The 7084-nt window shown below is 41.0% G+C and overlaps 1 long non-coding RNA gene across 1 annotated transcript; it reads left to right on the top strand.

Moving 5' to 3' along the window:
- Nucleotides 1–354: 354 nt before the first annotated feature.
- LOC143291227 (uncharacterized) lies at nt 355–5472 on the top strand. The gene is made up of 2 exons (XR_013056486.1): nt 355–3460; nt 3650–5472. It is a non-coding gene; the product is annotated as an uncharacterized LOC143291227 (long non-coding RNA).
- The last annotated feature ends 1612 nt before the right edge of the window (nt 5473–7084 follow it).

The raw sequence follows: 7084 nt of genomic DNA, 5'->3' as shown, positions 1-7084 counted from the left end.
TGTATAGGAAGTGAGTTTTTTCTTAGTGTGCACTTTGATATTCATAATATGTGGAGTGATGGCCTAGAGGTAACGCGTCCGCCTAGGAAACGAGAGAATCTGAGCGCGCTGGTTCGAATCACAGCTCAGCCGCCAATATTTTCTCCCCCTCCACTAGACCTTGAGTGGTGGTCTGGATGCTAGTCATTCGGATGAGACGATAAACCAAGGTCCCGTGTGCAGCATGCACTTAGCGCACGTAAAAGAACCCACGGCAACAAAAGGATTGTTCCTGGCAAAATTCTGTAGAAAAATCCACTTCGATAGGAAAAGCAAATAAAAACCGCACGCAGGAAAAAATACAAAAAAATGGGTGGCGCTGTAGTGGAGCGACGTGCTCTCCCTGGGGAGAGCAGCCTGAATTTCACACAGAGAAATCTGTTGTGATAAAAAGAAATACAAATACAAAATACAAATAAATACAGCTTTGGTGAAATGGAATGACTCTGCCAGCAACCTATATTTCTATATGATTTTCTTGTCAAAATTTACATGTTGAAAACAGTCAGTCAGTAATTCATTAGTCAGAAACCAGATTGATCTTCAGGATTAAAGTTTTGTTGTTAAAATAATGAAGGCATTGGTGTGTGTGTGTGTGTGTGTGTGTGTTTCAATAACTTGTAATGGTCAAGTTGCAAAGAAATGTTTTTTGTTCCTTTTTATAATTAAAAAAAAAAAGTAACATCAATTTGGAAAACAAGAAAACCCACGATTGTTTTCTATGTACATGTTTATTATCTCTTTTTTTTTGTCTGTACATTTTTTCCCCAATAAAATAAGAATATGGTAATAATCATTACTCTGCTGTGTGATAATGTTACACAGGAAAAATAATACAAACAGCACACAGAACTACAACGTATTTACACTGAACCCATACTGTCTCCAGCCATCTGCAAAACACCACAACTTCATAACGTGCCATCATTGGCTCGCAACAATCTATCACACACTGTAACCTAGCACACCTCAGCTCCTGGCAATAAATTAGGGTCATTAACACAGTGAAGTCACTCTGTTTCAAACATCTAACAAAATGTGCACAAAGGCAGCAAACTCCAAAAAGAGGTGACTTTGTAGGGGGACTGGGGGATGGGGAGATGTTTCAATGTTGTTTCAAATAGTCTGGAATGAAAAACAAAAAATCCAACCAAATGCACCTTAAATGTTCTTCGATTGTCTGGGACTTCCTATTTTGTGCTATCGGAATCTGGTACCTTGTCCTAAATTAAGGGGTAGGTGGGGTGTGGATTCATAAATGCTATCATCATTCACCACTCAAGAATACACCAGCTAGCTCATACCCACCACACATATACTTCTGGCTTTCAGTGAGATCTGCAGAAAACAATGATCACTTTTTTTTTTCTTTTTTTAAATACATACTTTAAAAAAAAAAAAAATCAAATGCATAGTCACCAGACAGCAAAGAAGTCTCATGGTCATCTGCCTGTCTGATTAGCAAAACAAGTCTGATCCAACCTGTATTGTTAAAAAAAAAAACCAAAAAAAACCCCAAAAAAACCTGTAACGTATGCTCAAAGGCAAACATCAAGCCACTCAAAGACAATGCATGCAGATGATTCAGTGAAACAAGTTTCTCACCTGTCATCAAATCTAACCTGGAAATAAATGGGAGATCGTGTTATACGGCATCTATTTAACAACAAAAATCCTATTTCAAACTGACCCGAATCTCTTTTGTGACCATGGCAACATGAACCTTGACGCACCATGCAACGTGTCTAAGTATCTGACAGGACCACAGATCACGTCAAAACGACACATTCAAGCCACAAAGTGGAACATCTGCAGCACTTTTAAAAGCCGTGAAGGCTGGACACACAAACTGATCTGCACACATCACACTGCAAGCAAGCCGCACTGACAGTAATGACATGCCGTACGCTCTGCCTCGCAGGCAGTGCAGGAAGGCACAACTAATAACTGTTGATTTCCTTTCTCACTTGAAGGAACAGAACAGTTTTTTTTTTTTTTGGCAGACAACCTCTATTCCTATGTCATAATGATACATCGTTTTACAGCAGACAACCTACATTCCTGATAATAAATATGTTGACCATTGTGGTGCCACAGCCACTGAACATCAGTGAATCCCACATTCTGCGTAATGGAGGAAATAACACCTGTGCTGGACCACATAGATGCAAAAATCAACACTTACAGTGTCGCTTCCTCAACTTTCTTCTTCCTGTAGCTACAATCAACATGCTGCTGATTTTTTTTTGGGGGGGGGCTACCTTCACTTGGAGGGATGCTGTATTTTCCCTTGGTGGTGGTGGGGGGAAAAAAAAACCAAGGTCTTGCCTCCAGCAAGTTCAAGAATTTTCCAAGTGACAGTCGAAATTCTTACCTGTGAAATTTTTGTTTTCAAAGGCTGGAAGTAGAAATACGTGTACTTTGCTTATCTATCATCACTGTCTGTAAACAATTCATCTTGTCTTGTATTTCTGACACAGTCTGCAGGACTTGTGTTTTGTGTGTGACGCTGTGTCCTGGAAACCTGTGAACATTCGGAATCACAGCAGACCCCCCATCCCCTGCACGAAAGTGTTTCCCCTACTTCCAGACTTGATCCAAGATGAATAAACAGACTTGTGTGAAGTCTGATTTCGGTCTAGTCATCGGGTATAAAAACATTGGTCTTTTGTGCTAAACATGAAGATTACAGAGTCAGTATAATTCGAGTGCTGGAGAAAACAACAAAAGAGAGAAAATCTGGAATATATATGATATCATTCACAAATATTATTAGTGTTGTTAACTCATTCATTAAGATTCAGCATAAACAAAACATCAAAATCAGTTAACATCTAGAACCATTTCTTGTACTCAGCAAAAAAAATGGCACTTACAACACACACTCACAAACACACTGATAATCACACACACACCCACAAACACACTAATGAACACACACACACACACACACACACAAAAAGTGGTCAACACAAACCCTCTCACACGGAACCTGGTCAAATAAACCCATCTACCACAGCAACCGATACAGGCCCAATACAACGGCAGTCCAGGCAAAGTGTTCCCATCTGCTGAACTGCTTGAGGTGAAAGAACCAACGAAAAGTAGTACACCAAGTACTTCGAAAACAGAAAGCATCTGGCAAAGGAACATTTCACGCTGCTAAAAATGCACACTGGTAGTAATGAAACATGCTCCCAACCTCTACAGCAGAAGGCAGGGTATTAACCTGGCGTATAGCACAGCTACCCTCCAGTGGGTAGCACCTGGTATGAAATTGGTATGAAGTTTAAATTTATTGTCACACACACACAAAAAAAAAAAGAAAGAAAAAACAAGACAGTGACAAGAGAATGTGTACCCAGAAAACCAGCCTTATGTGTTTCATTACATCCTCTGTCAAATCAGAAACATCTGGCAGGTACTTCTGTACTCATACCTGTAGCTACCTGTCACATCATTTGGCAGGTGTCTCCTGTACTCATATCTGTAGCTACCTGTCACATCATTTGGCAGGTACCTCTGTACTCATACCTGTAGCTACCTGTCACATCATTTGGCAGGTACCTCTGTACTCATACCTGTAGCTACCTGTCACATCATTTGGCAGGTACCTCTGTACTCATACCTGTAGCTACCTGTCACATCATTTGGCAGGTACCTCTGTACTCATACCTGTAGCTACCTGTCACATCATTTGGCAGGTGTCTCCTGTACTCATATCTGTAGCTACCTGTCACATCATTTGGCAGGTACCTCTGTACTCATACCTGTAGCTACCTGTCACATCATTTGGCAGGTACCTCTGTACTCATACCTGTAGCTACCTGTCATATCATTCGGCAGGTGTCTCCTGTACTCATATCTGTAGCTACCTGTCACATCATTTGGCAGGTACCTCTGTACTCATACCTGTAGCTACCTGTCACATCATTCGGCAGGTGTCTCCTGTACTCATACCTGTAGCTACCTGTCACATCATTCGGCAGGTGTCTCCTGTACTCATACCTGTAGCTACCTGTCACATCATTCGGCAGGTGTCTCCTGTATTCATACCTGTAGCTACCTGTCACATCATTTGGCAGGTGTCTCCTGTACTCATATCTGTAGCTACCTGTCACATCATTCAGCAGGTACCTATGTACTCAAACCTGTAGCTACATGTCTGTTTTCACATTGTTTGGCAAGTACCTCTGTACTCATACCTGTCACATCGTTTGGCAGGTACCTTTGTACTCATACCTGTAGCTACCTGCCACATCATTTGGCAGGTACCTTTGTACTCAAATCTGTACTTACCTTTCACAATCATCTAACAGGTACCTCTGTATTCACACGTGTAGCTACCTGTCAAATGATTTGACAGGTACCTCAGTATTCATATCTGGAGCTACCTGTCACATTTGGTAGGTCTGGTACCTGTCACATCAAATAACAGGAACCTCTGTAACCACACTTGTTCTACCTGTGAGCCTCTGCTCTGAAAGTTATAAAAAATAAATAAATAAAAAAAACCACTCAAAATTCCCAAATATGTATTAACCCCATTCCCAGACAAAATACGGACAGTTTTCAAAACCTGTCCCATGGTTCCAAAATGATATGCCGAACATTGGACGCAATTCGTCTGATCAAAAACAATTCACAGCAGTCTGAAACCTGGCATGGATTCCATTCCACCCCACCCCCCTCTGAAACTTGCACAGTCAACAGTGTAGGTTTTCACAGAACCGCCAGCCCCTTTCCGTGGAAGCGAGGCTGAGAAAACAGCTAGCAATTTGCTATATTTGTTATAAAATGCTCCTCAATCTTTGGAACTGTGTTTCCTTAAAAACAAAACTAGTAGTAAAAATATACATAATTTGTCTGAAGTCTTAAACATAGAGTTTGGGAGATATGGCGTGGAGAGAAAATGAAATGTAATGTAATGATGCTGGCAAGAAAACCGGAACTAAGGATGATGCTCACATGTATTTTATGGACCACAAGGTACTTTCTGTCGGTTGGATAAACTCTACAACAATACTCTTTTTTAATAACATCCACACAGGATTAATTTCATAACAGATCACGCTGCTGAATAAAGTCCCCAAAATGAAGAATAAGTCAGCCAGAAAGACTACATGCTGCCAAGACTCCACAATGCCTCTATGCACAGAAAAGAAAGAAGAAAAAAGCTACTTGTTACAGATAAAGCCACACACAATCTTTTTCTGGCTTTAGACCCTTGACTGCTGCTGACAAGTATGCTCTTCACTGAAGGGCTGTCACCTCACTGAGGTATGACACAGCTTACAGGTCAGGATGTCAGTGAAGGGCTGTCACCTCACTGAGGTATGACACAGCTTACAGGTCAGGATGTCAGTGAAGGGCTGTCACCTCACTGAGGTATGACACAGCTTAAAGGTCAGGATGTCAGTGAAGGGCTGTCACCTCACTGAGGTATGACACAGCTTACATGTCAGGATGTCAGTGAAGGGCTGTCACCTCACTGAGGTATGATGCAGCTTACAGGTCAGGATGTCAGTGAAGGGCTGTCATCTCACTGAAGTATGACACAGCTTACATGTCAGGATGTCAGTGAAGGGCTGTCACCTCACTGAGGTATGACACAGCTTACAGGTCAGGATGTCACTGAAGGGCTGTCATCTCACTGAGGTATGACACAGCTTAAAGGTCAGGATGTCAGTGAAGGGCTGTCACCTCACTGAAGTATGACACAGCTTAAAGGTCAGGATGTCAGTGAAGGGCTGTCACCTCACTGAAGTATGACACAGCTTAAAGGTCAGGATGTCAGTGAAGGGCTGTCACCTCACTGAAGTATGACACAGCTTAAAGGTCAGGATGTCAGTGAAGGGCTGTCATCTCACTGAGGTATGACACAGCTTAAAGGTCAGGATGTCAGTGAAGGGCTGTCACCTCACTGAGGTATGACACAGCTTACATGTCAGGATGTCAGTGAAGGGCTGTCACCTCACTGAGGTATGACACAGCTTACATGTCAGGATGTCAGTGAAGGGCTGTCACCTTTTTTTCACTTTTTTTTCTAAAATCAAGTTATACCTGCCAACAAAGACACTGCAGCTTCTGTTAACACAATGGAGGTAATTCATCATGGGAGGCTACTAGCCACAGCTACTTTTAATTTCTCTGCATGGGTGGACAAGTAGTTTGGACAGGACAGGAATCCAGCCCCCGCTAGAGTGTGCACTAGTGGGTCACAGTACAGTGTGTAATTAAAATAAAAATAACAAGAGAGGCAAGGCCTTCAAGACTCACTTGTGATACACTTAAAAAAAAATCCAAGCTTTTTATGTATTGAGTATAATTTCAAAATGTAATGTTTAAGATGAGAAAGATCAGTTTAAAGCAAATTAAGTCCCCTAGCATTAATTACAGAGTAATTTCCCTTTTTTACAACCTGCACCAAAACGTTTGCAAAATAAATAAACTTCCATGCTTAGCAAAAGAAGTTCCTGTTTGAACAAAAAATGATAATAATGACTCCTCTTGTTGTTGTGTCAGAATAAGAGGTCAAAGTGCCAAGTTTAGAGAATACAAAAAATATAAATATAATAGTAAATGCAGTTTGCATATAATTAGGCTTCATTATATATTTTTTTGTGCCCATCCCAGAGGTGCAATATTGTTTTAAACAAGATGACTGGCAAAAACTGAATTTTTCCTATTTTTATGCCTAATTTGGTGTCAACTGACAAAGTATTTGCAGAGAAAATGTCAATGTTAAAGTTTACCATGGACACACAGACACACGGACACACACACACAGACAACCGAACACCGGGTTAAAACATAGACTCATTTTGTTTACACAAGTGAGTCAAAAAGGAGGGCTGGGCAGCGAGGAACATCAACAGTAAATCAAGGCACTAACATAACATTATCTTTCTTCAAATCATCCTTTTCTGATCTAATTCAAAAGCAAGGTTTATTTTTTTAATATTTTTTGCCTGATTCCTTCACCAGCTCTTGAGTCAACGCTCAAACTCAATGACCTGAAGCTGCAAAGCAGGCTTCCCAGTTT

The sequence above is a fragment of the Babylonia areolata genome, chromosome 16 (genome assembly GCF_041734735.1).
Source record: "Babylonia areolata isolate BAREFJ2019XMU chromosome 16, ASM4173473v1, whole genome shotgun sequence".
In the NCBI taxonomy this organism is placed as follows: Eukaryota; Metazoa; Mollusca; class Gastropoda; order Neogastropoda; family Buccinidae; genus Babylonia; species Babylonia areolata.
Note: the sequence above shows the minus strand (reverse complement) of the source record. Positions and strands in the feature narration are given on the sequence as shown.